Source organism: Cnephaeus nilssonii (assembly GCF_951640355.1).
Source record: "Cnephaeus nilssonii genome assembly, chromosome: 12".
NCBI lineage: Eukaryota > Metazoa > Chordata > Mammalia > Chiroptera > Vespertilionidae > Cnephaeus > Cnephaeus nilssonii.
In genome coordinates this window covers 25,498,175-25,510,203 of record NC_137083.1, presented here as the reverse complement: position 1 = coordinate 25,510,203, position 12,029 = coordinate 25,498,175, and positions in this window count along the sequence as shown.

The following is a 12,029-nucleotide window of genomic DNA, read 5'->3' as shown; positions in this document are numbered from 1 at the left end:
CAGTTAACATTTATTGAGCATACTCTGCATCTCCAAGCAGTAATTTGGAATTCAAAATAAAGGAGGCTCATTTTCCTGCCTTGTGCGAGGTCATAGTCTAGTGAGAAAGAGAGGCCGCTGGACAAACATATGCAGTGTTCTGTGTCAAAGGCTAAGAACTTCGATCTTTATTCTGTTTGAGAAGGGAGAAACATCTGCATTTTACAAAGGTCACTTTGCTGGCTGTGGGAAGGTGAGTTGGAGTAGACTTCCCAAGTCTACCAGAGAGAAGTTACAGATCTGAACAAGGCAGAGGCAGTGGGGAGGGAGAAGAGGAGCAGACTGAAGGAATTTTAGAAGTTGAATGAATAGAAATGGTGACTAACATGATTTGGGGAAAAGGAGAAGGTGAAGATAACTTGGTTTGTTCAAATGGGCAAGTGGGTATACACTAACTGGGATGAGGTGGCAGGGACAGGAAGGATTGAAGAGTACATATGATGCAGCAAAAACCCAGGAGACAATTTCAGACAAGTTCTGGTTCTCAGGAATGAGGTCTTGTATGGACATGGGGACTTGTATGGATAGAAACACCGATGAGAGAGAAACATCATCCTCAGCAGAGAGTGCAGCATGCAGAGTAGATGGCCTTCAGGGAGGTTCAAGGTTGTAGCCTGAAGTGAAAGTGAAGGTCCTAAATGCTTTATGTGTGTGTTAGTGGTTGGAAGGCAGGCTGAAAAGTGGGGAGTAAGATGAAGAATTAGGAATTGAACTGAGTTTAGGGATTGCCTTAAACTAGGGAGAGCAGACGCTGGCCTGGAGATGGCCACTTGCCTTTTCTCCTGAATCTGGATGGGGCTTTGAAGTTCTTCAGTGCACCAGGAACTCACTCCCTGTCCACGGAGAATGAAACCCGTTTGCTCCCCATCCATAGGGACTGGAAACCATGTAGAAGATGAAGGTGGGAAAATTGCAAAGACATCTCCAGAGTTAGTTGTGCTTGACCTAAGACAGCCCCTCTCCTGGCCTTTACATCTCCTCTGGCCGGAGGGGCAAGAGAGCCCAGGATCATGCTTCTGGCAAGAATTCTCTCTTCTTCAGCACTCACTGCCTGTCCTCCAATATCTGTGTCACCTCATTAGAACCTTTATGAATATGTTATGTGATCACCATGAGATGCCCAGGCTCCCTAGTCAACTGTCATCCTTCAGACTCTCTTTTCATATGGCTGTATCCTTTCTCCCATCTCTCTATTTCCCACCCCAACTTCCCAAACTCTTTTGTTGTGTCCTCTGGAACTCATCGTCAGTCATAACAAAATCATCTATAAGCATGTGTCCTCAGCATCTTCTCTAAACATTCTCTTCAACTTTCTGTGTTATGTACTGACCTCCAACCCTGGGACACTTTCCTATCTGTCCTAGAAGGTTCTTGCTCTTGGCTCACAGTCAACCCCTTTTATACTACATTGTGAATGTTCTCGGTGATTTAAACATCCACATGTATAACCTTTCCAGATCCAACTCTTTCGTTCCATGGGCCCCTTTCTGCCAATGACTGGATCACCTAGGTCTATGGTGATACTTTAAGATGTTGTTATCGCCAGTAATTATACCACCTCCAGAATCTCAATTTTAGAGTATCATTTTACAATCACCACCTCTCATCTTTTTAGCTCCCTCCTTCTGGTACTCCTCTTTCACACTGTTTTGATGTCTGACTTCTTTTTAAAAACCATTGCTTTTCACGACGTACAAACTCCATTTAATTCCCCTTTGCATAGTGCCAGTTGTTTATAATATGATATTATACTGAATTAGCATAGTAATTTGTAAATACAGTATAGTATACTGTAACTATATATATCCTTCCTAAGTTCTGAGGGCATCCATATAGTCTTATACAGTAAGAGCTGGTGAAAAACTATTCTGGTATTTTCTTCAAGTAGGGGAGTTTTCTGAAAAACGTACCATTTCCTTCTTTAAGTGCCCCTTCATGCCCTTTGTTCTTTGTTCTGGTGAACAGCTTTGACTCATACAGCTGGACAAAAAGAGTGCAGGAAGTAGAACTGGACCTGCCACAGGAAACAAAGGGAGAACCTCACGATGGATTTTAGTTTTAGGCAGAGACTGAAAGCTCATTCAAGGAAATATCCGAGGAACAGAAGTAGAGATTAGCCAGCTGACTGTCGGATTCCGAGGGTAGGCCTTGACATTGTCAAGGACATTGTGACCTGACTGCAGCCTGGTCAAGAGGACAGGCCAGTGTTTTAAAGAGTGGCAGCTGAAAGCAGCCATTGTTGGGGTCAGAGAAGGGACAGCAATGGGCAGTGGGAGAGGCCAAGAGCTATCTCCGGAGAGGGCAATGTTATAAAGACCAGGACACTGCTCACTTGGTTAATGCTCCCATTTCCAGAAACACCCCCCCCCCCTTTGCTCATGAACTATGTGTACACAGCACCGACAAGCAGGAGGAATTTAGATTTTATTATGTATTCTTTTAGAAGCGTAGAACCTTAAGGAATTATTTTGGAGACCTATTTCCTTTTCTGCCTTTCATTTATTTTTTTCTGCGAGCAGTGTTTTATTATCATTATTTCTTTTTCAGCCCGTACATTTTCTTTTATTATTTTATATTTCACAGAAGCTGTGGAACTTGAATTTGCCTGGATGCCTTAGGGGGAAGATGAGCTCACTTTTAGTGTGGAAATTGCAGGCTGGCCGATTCCTTTCTTTCAGACACAGATAGTGGTTATCATACAGGTTGACCTAACACGCTATGATGTAAAAACATACTGGCTGTTTACACAAAGTATGATTAATTGCAGAGCTGGAGCAAGGCTGCTAAATTAAGTCCTCAGTATTCTTTGTAACCTAAGATTCATGTCTGATCATTTCTTTTACATTCTTTGACACTGATACATATGTATAAACCTGTCTCTTTAATGTATTTGAAAACTTGTGCAAGCCCCTTCTCACATAATCTATTCCAAAGATTCCTCAGCGTGAAGTTCAGGCATCACCCAAGCTCAGTTATATCACCCTTCTTTCTTGCTCACTTGGAATTCTCCACCTCTGCTCTGTGTCTTATCTCTCTTCTCTCCACACTGTGGTATGCAGCTCCCAAAGAACTAGCAAGATAATTAACGCATATGGCACTGAAGATTCAGGTAGGTGGGGGATGGAGGAGAGTCACATCCCAGCTCAACCAAATGCAAGTTATTATTAAGTGTCTTTATTGTGCCTGCCCTTGTTCTAGTTTTCACGCATCTCCATCCCTGGACACATCTCTCTGGTCTTAGTTCTTTCTTGTGCTCAGTTATCCCAATCCATTTATCCAGTACCTCTCTCTCTCTCTCTCTATCCCTGCCTCTCTCTCAGGTTTCCAAGGGCAAAAACAATTCTCTGTGTTGTTGTTTTTTTATTGCCCCAGGAGAGCACTGAAGAATGTTTCTCTATAAATCCCTATTGCCCTTTCGTTGATTAATTGTACCTAACATCCTATGTGGGAACAAAACTGATCTTTATTGCCGGAATCCCTAGACACTGCCCTCTGTGGAGGTGGTGGGGTGGGGGAGCCACTGGCCACCTAGGATTCCTGCAGAGTTAAGTTCTGCCCAGAAATTGGGTGTCTCACCTGGATAGCCTGGGACTCTAAGGCTTAACTTAAAGGAAAATTGGGTCAAATATTTCAGCTCCTGGCTCTGGTTTCCAGGTCACAGTGGGGCTATCTCCTGCTCCAGGCAAGTTTTTACAAATAATTTAAGCAAGGAGTTTTGTAATCCTATTAGATATTACTGAAGCTTTAGCCAGGGAAGACAATATGTACTAGTGATGTTTTTCTTAAAGAAAAAAAATAATAAAATTTTAAATCCCATAATTTTACAACCTAATAAAATGGTCTAAGCACAAGTTTTTACCAGATAATAGAAATATTAAATAAATGTCTCATCTTCCAGGAACTTTTGTGTACCTGCTCCGGTGTTGCCTATTTGTTCTTTAAGAGAGGCCCATCCTATCTAATAAAAGAGTAATATGCAAATTAACCATCACTCCACTACACCCACAAGCCACACCCACCAGCCAATCAGGAGCAAGTATGCAAATTAACCCAACCAAGATGGTTGCAGCCACGGAGTGAGCAGGAGGCTTGGGTTTTCCCAGCAATGGAGGAAGCCAAGCTTTCCGCACACCCTGGCAGGCCCAGGCCTCCACTCAAGGCTACAAAGTTTCAATTATAGAAGATAAATAAATCCCAACAAAAATGGCTGTGGCCACGGAGCAAGCAGGAGGCTTGGCTCTGCTCAAGGCTACAAAGTTTCAATTATAGAAGGTAAATAAATCCCAGATACCAGGGCCTCTGCTTGGGTCGCCGGGGGGCATGGCTGGCCTGAAAACTACCACAGACCCCTCGCCTAGGCCGCCCCACGCCCCAAGGGAACCCCCACTCTGATCTGGGACACCCTTCAGGGCAAACCAGCTGGCCCCCATCCGTGTACCAGGCCTCTATCCTATATAATAAAAGAGTAATATGAAAATTGACCATCACTCCAACACATAAGATGGCTGCCCCCATGTGGTCAAAGATGGCTGCCCCCATATTGACACAAGATGGCCATCACAAGATGGCCAGCAGGGGAGGGCAGTTGGGAGGGACCAGGCCTGCAAGGGAGGGCAGTTGTGGGCGATCAGGCCAGCAGGGGAGGGCAGTTGGGAGGGACCAGGCCTGCAAGGGAGGGCAGTGGGGGTGATTAAGCCTGCAGGGGAGGGCAGTTAGGGGTGACCAGGCTGGCAGAGGAGGGAAGTTGGAGGCGACCGGGCCTGCAGGGAAGGGCAGGTGGGGGCAAACAGGCTGGCAGGGGAGCAGTTAGGCATCCATCAGGCTGGCAGGGGAGTGGTTAGGGGGTGATCAGGCTGGCAGGCAGAAGTGGTTAGGGGCAATCAGGAAGGCAGGCAGGTGAGCAGTTGGGAGCCAGCAGTCCTGGATTGTGAGAGGAATGTCCGACCGGGATCGGGCCTAAACGGGCAGTCGGACATCCCTTGAGGGGTCCCAGATTGGAGAGGGTGCAGGCTGGGCTGAGGGACACCCCCCCCCCCCCCCCGTGCACAAATTTTGTGCACCGGGCCTCTAATAGATAATAATTTTAAAGGGATCTTGATCCAAGGATACTTGGCTTCACTATTAGGACCCTCCCAGTTTTGCCCTAAAATGGAATCTTTATGCCAGGGATTTGAACCTTTCCTTTGTTCTGCCTTCTCTTCCAGATCACACCCTAAAGCCTACAATTTCACACCTAACCTGGCTACAGGTTCTTTTGCTAGCAAACAAACAAAGAGACTTAGCTCCTCCTTTAGCTCTTTGAAAATAACAAGTGTTTCCATCTTGGAAAATATGGCCTTGTGTGTTAATAGCTTACCATTTTAGAGCTCCTTTTTAAGCATACTTTCCTACGTCTTTCATTGACATTCCTTAAATTATAGGATGTTTCACCTCTCACCATGGTAATATTGACAAGTACAACTAAACATCAATGGTGGTATCAAAATTATATTCTGAGTCTTATTTGTATTTTTTAGTTTTACCCATTATATAAAGTCCCTCAACTGGGGAGGTGGTTGTAAACAGTAGTGCCAGGAGAATGGCTTTGAGTTCATCTGAAAGGAGTGAAGTTTACTCCCTCTGACACAGAGTTGGAAGTACATATGTTGACCCTGAATATTGAACCCAAATGGGTACACATAACTTGACAAAGGATTTTCTTTATTTTTACTTACACAAGCAACACGGGAATACTTTCCCATAGCAAAATATTCAAAAGTGACTGATAAAATCAAAACCTTCCTGACCTTTTTCTGAGGGAAAACACCATTCTTTGTTTTGTATGTATTCTTTTCTTTGTCTATTATTTTCTTATATTTGTATCTATAGAAATGTAAGGTATTAATGTGTGTTTACTAAACAATATTGTCAACTCACTTTTTTTTTTTATTTTATGCCTTGAGGATGGCTTTCTGCTATAGAAAACACACTTTAGGGGTATCTTTGGTTTTAAAAATTAGTAGTATATTAAAGTTTATGAAACCTAGATCTTAGGTGTAAGGGAGAGCTTACAAATCTTATTATTCTGTTCATAGAAAATTTTAATAATCCCTTGTAAGAGGTCTTTGATTAATATTAAGACCAATTTATAAAATTAGTTAAACTTCTTTATTTCAAACTTTTTTATTCATGAAAGTAATATACTATATATCTTTTTTATTTATTTAAATAAATTTATAACATATAGATCAGTAAATCACTTATAGAACATCATATTGATTAGAAATGTTTTTTTATTTTTTAAAATTAAAAAATGGAAATGTGTTCTTATATATGTCTGTTGTGCACATGTCTGAGAGCTTATTTGGGGTGTACGCCTAAGAGTAAAATTGCTGGGTCATGCAATACATATACCTTCTACTTTCTTAGGTATTTATAAATTGCACTCCAAATAGGTTACTCCAGTTTACACTTTGGGTATAAAAACATCAATTTTTCTTTATCCTCATTTGCCAGTTTGATGGATGATTTAAATACAGGGTGGGGCAGAAGTAGGTTTACAGTTGTGAGTAGGTTTACAGCAATGTGAATATATTTTCCTCCAATATTTACCTATTAGTGATGTTTTATTTATTTGCCAGACTGTTGCATGAAAATAGGTATTTTATTTTCCTTTTTATTTGTGTTCTTCTGAATCTTTGTGAGGCCATGAATCTTTCTGGATATTCATTTGCCATTGTAATTTTTCTGCAATTTGGCTTTCATATATTTTCAATTGATTTTTAGAGAGCGAGGAAGGGAGAGGGGGGAGACAGAGAGAGAGAGAGAGAGAGAGAGAGAGAGAGAGAGAGAGAGAGAGACATCTTTGTGAAAGAGAAACATCAATCAATTGTCTCCTGTCTCCTGTATGCACCCCACCAGAGGATTGAACCCACAACCTATGTATGTGCCCTGACTGGGAATGGAACCTATAACTTTTTGGTGTATGAGACGATGCTCCAACCAACTGAACCACTTAGCCAAGGCTTTCTTCTATATTCATGAGTTTTTTTCTAGAATCTTTAATTTTTATATTGATTTTTTTTATCATGCCAATAACACACTATTTAAATCATTATGGATTTATAATATGATTGCATATTAGGTTGAATAAGTTTTATTGTCCCAGTTATTTCTTTTTAAAACAAAAATATGTGGATTATTCTTTAAAATTTCATATAAATTTTATAATTAGCACATCAAATTTATTAAACATTCTATTGATCCTAGACATGGGATATACTAAATTTATAGATTGATTTTTGGAGAATTGACATAATTAAAATGATGACTCCTACCATCCATGAATTTGGATTTAGCCAACAGGTATTGAAGTCCCCAATTATAATTTTGGATTTCTTCATTTATTTTGTTTCATGTACTTTGTAACTCTCATATTCAATGCATAATACTTAAGATTGTTATTATGTAACTAGTGGCCCGGTGCACAAAATTCATGCATGGGGGGGGGGAGTGTCCCTCAGCCTGGCCTGCACCCTCTCCAATCTGGGAGCCCTCGGAGGATGTCCAACTGCCAGTTTAGGTCCGATCCCACAGGGACATCCCTCTTGCAATCGGGGACAACTGGCTCCTAACCACTCACCTGCCTGCCTGCCTGATCGCTCCTAACCACTCTGCCTGCCAGCCTGCTCACACTCAACTCCCCCCCCCCCGCCCCGCACTGGCCTTATCACCCCCAACTGCTCCCTCTTGCCAGCCTGATTGCCCCCAACTGCCCCCCCTGCCAGCCTGCTCGCCCTCAACTGCCTCCCTGCTGGCCTGCTCTCTCCCAACTGCCCTCCCCCACTGGCCTGATTACCCCCAACTGCCCTCCCCTCCTGGCCTGATCACCCCTAACCTCCTTGGCCCCGCCACCATGGCTTTGTCTGGAAGGATGTCCAGAAGGTCTCCCAGTCTAATTAGCATATTACTCTTTTATTAGTATAGATAGAGGCCTGGTGCACAGGTGGGGGCCAGCTTGTCTGCCCTGAAGGGGGTCCCCTTGGGGGGTGGGGCCAGCCTGGGTGAGGGGCTTGGGGCAGTTTGCAGGCCAGCCACGCCCCCATCAGGGTGGGGGTCCCCACTGGGGGCGGTGCTGGCCTGGGCGTGGGGCTGGGGCAATTTGGGGGTGGTTTGCAGGCCAGCCAAGCCCCCAACTTTGTCCGGAAGGACTTCCGGAAGGTCTCTGGAAGGTCTCCTGGTCTAATTAGCATATTACTCTTTTATTAGTATAGATAGATTATATAGGATAGGATTGCTTAAATGGGGGGAAAAGCCTTTTTCATCAGGAGAAGATGCTCTTGGCAGACAAAAATACTTAATCCCTATATCTGGACCAATAGCCAGCCATATGCACTATACTGCCAAACCAGTCATTAAAAAATTGAACCACTTACACCTTACACCAAACAGCTATTGCTCTTAAAAACCCTCCTCAGCCCCCACCTTAGGTTCTGCCTTTGCAGTTCACCCAGATTAGGTTCTGATTGGTCGGTTTCTATGCCAGTCAGCATCTCCGGGCCTATCAATGGGCCTGATCAGAGAGGCGGAGCTGATCAGCAGCCCCAGTGGAGGCCCGAGAGAAAGAGAGATGTGGCTGCTGGCCAGGCCTGGAGCGAAAGAGAAAGGCAAGGGCTGATCAACAGCTGTCACGGAGGCTATGGATCAGACCCTGCTTCTCTCTCCAGGCCTCTCTTCCAGCCTGATCCGCAGCCCCCTTGGCAGTCAGTGCTGGGTCGGGGCACCCTTAGCGGCGGCATTCAGTGCTAACTTCTGGTCGGTCAAGACTTCGGTTGTTTTGGATGTTACAGACCCTGGGTTTTTATATATTAGGATAACAATCCTATTGGCGAATTGATGCTTGTATCATTATATAATGTCTTGTTTTGTCCCTGGTAATTTTCTTTGTTCTAAAGTCTACTTCATCTAATATTAACATAGGCACTCGGACTTTCTTTTGTTTAGTGTTTGCATGCTCTATTTTCTATCCTTTTACCTTTAACCTACTTATATCATTACATTTGAAGTGAGTGTGGTATACACCAGATCGTCAGTCATGGTGTATACCAATCTTTGCTTTTAATTTATGTACTCAGGCCATTTGGATTTATGGTAATTATTGATATTTCAGAATTTATCTGTTGTTTTATTATTTGTTTTGTTGGTTCCCTCTGTTTTTTATTCCTCAGTTTCCTCTTTCTTGTCTTTTTCTGGGCTACTTGACCATTTTTTTAATATTCTATTTTAATTTTTCTATAGTGTCTTCTTTTCAGATTAAGTTTATTTCTTCATAGAGGTTTTTTTAAGTGGTTGTTCTAGGGATTACATATATAGGTTATTGTAATTTACTATTATCAATATTTTATCACTTTAAGTGGGATATGGATACATCACCATCATTCAGGTCATTTTACCCTCCCCTTTATGATGTAGTAGTTGTCTAAAATATTGAGAACTGTATCAGACATTATTATAATTTTTAATTTTAACTGTTAAACGAAATTTTAAAAAAATTGCAAGGAAAAAATAATCTATTGGATTTACCCATATATTTACCCATTATGTTGTTCTTTATTTATTTCCAGTGTTCTTAGTTTCCTTTGGTATCATGTTCTTTCTGTATGAAGAATTCCTTTCGCTGTTCTTTAATTCTGCTGGTGATAAATTCTCTTAGCTCTTAAAAACATCTTCAAATGTATAATTCTTATTCCTGAAGTCTACTTTCACTGGATATAGAATTTGGGGTCAAAAAAATTTTTTTTAGCACTTGAAAAGTTTTGTAACACTTTCTCTAAACTCCATGATTTTTAATGAGTAATCAGCTATTATGTACTTGAATCATTATTTCTCTGTAGATGATACATTGGTTCTTTTCTAGCTACTTTCAAAAGTTTTTCTCTTAATTTTCAGAATTTTGACTATGATGTATTTAGATATGGATTGCTTTGTGGTTCGCTCAGTGTCTTGAATTGTAGGTTTATATATTTAATCAAATTTAGGGAGTTTTTAGCCATTATTTCTCAAATATTCATTCCTTTTTCTTTCTTTCTGGGACTTTGATGACATGAATGTTAGGTCTCTTATTATCCAAAGGTCTCTAGGGCTCAATTTATTCAAATAAAATTATTATTTTTATTTTTTAATTGAATAATTTCTGTTGACCTATCGTAAAGCTAATTGATTCTATCCTTGTCCTTTCCATTCTGGTATTGAACCCATCCAGTGAATTTTTAAAAATATATATTTTTATTGATTTCAGAGAGGAAGGGAGAGGGAGAGAGAGATCGAAACATCAATGCTGAGAGAGAATCATTGATTGGCTGCCTCCTGCACACCCTGACAGGGGATCGAGTGTGCATGTGCCCTAGACCTGAATCGAACCTGGGGCCCTTCCGTCCGCAGGCTGACACTCTATCCACTGAGCCAAACCAGCCAGGGCTCAGGTGAATTTTTTATTTAGTTTATTGTATTTTTCAGTTCTAGAATTTCCATTTAGTTTTTCTTTACATCTTCTATTTCTTTGCTGGTATTTTCTGTTTTTTAAATTTGTTTCAAACTGTTTATAATTGCTTGTTAAAGCATATTTTGACCGCTTTTGAAAAACCAGTTTATACAAATCCAATATTTGTTAGATATTATCAACTGTTGATTGTCTTTTCTCATTTGAGTCTAGATTTTCCTGGGTTTTGGTATGACAAATCATTTTGTACTGTATTCTGGACATTTTGAATATTGTATTATAAGACCCTGCTTCCTATTAAATCTTCTTTGTCAACTTGTTTAGGTTCCGAATGCATATCCTAATACTCATTCTGTGTGTTATAGCTCAAATGTCAGTTCAGGTTATCAAGTCTGCCGTGTTATTCTGATCTTTTTTGCTTGTGTGTGGCCGCGATGACGGCACTGCATCCCACAGTCTCAGAACTGAATGGGTAGGTGGAGGGGTACCACCTCTTTATTGCATGGCAGAGTTTGGAAGACAAGGTTTCATCCTCTGACTCACATGGGGAAGGTCACCTCCCAGTAGTTGAAGTGGGTCAGAGATCTGTAAGTCAGAGATCTAGAGTACAGGCTCTGGGGGCCAGGGGCACTTCCCTGTTCCTGCAGGAGGAAAGTCAAAGTCAGAGTTCTGCCCAAAAACTCCGCAGGGAGGAGCACTGCCTTTTGCTACAAGGGGGGCCTGGAGAGGTCAGAGTTCTGCCCACGGGGCACACCCCTCATTACTATAGAGGGAAAGAGTGGAAACAGCTCTGCCCTCTGGCTCTGCCACTGCAGTACCTATTGTGGTGAGGGCAGGGTATGGTATTATTTTTTCCCCCTGAGTGTTCACACCAAGATCAGGCAGGTATGGTTAAAGTGTTTCTACTCTGTTGGGCCAATATTTTCCTAATGCTCTGGTTAAAGAAAGCAGTCTGTCATCTAGAACCAGAGTATAAAGAATGTTTATTTCTATAAATTTATTCTATGTAAAAGACATAAAATATAAGACTAAGACATTTAAAACTCACATAACAAATCATGCTTATTGAGAACGAGGAAACCATATGCAAAGCAATACTAATTTCAGCAAAAATATCAATTATTGAAGCACATGAATATTTAAAACTGGAATATTTTTTACTTTACATATATAAAGGAATACCACAGAGACAAACTGAGCTATTGGATTGAGCTGCTTGTGAAAAAACCGACAGCTATTGATTTGGGAATCGTTACTATGGTTGACTCCATGGCAACCGTTGAGATGAAAGGTGAATGAGAAGGAGAAAGAGGAAGAATTTAGGTGATGGGGGAAAAGGAGGACCTATGTAATACTTTCAACAAAAAGATAAAAAAAGAAAAATCAAAGGAAATTGCACAGTTCACTATGAAAGTTCTTCATTTATAACAATTTATCCTTTTTGTAGCAGAACTTGCTAAAATTTCCCTAACTTAAATTTATCAATAACATTGTTTGGTCAGAGGGAAAAAAA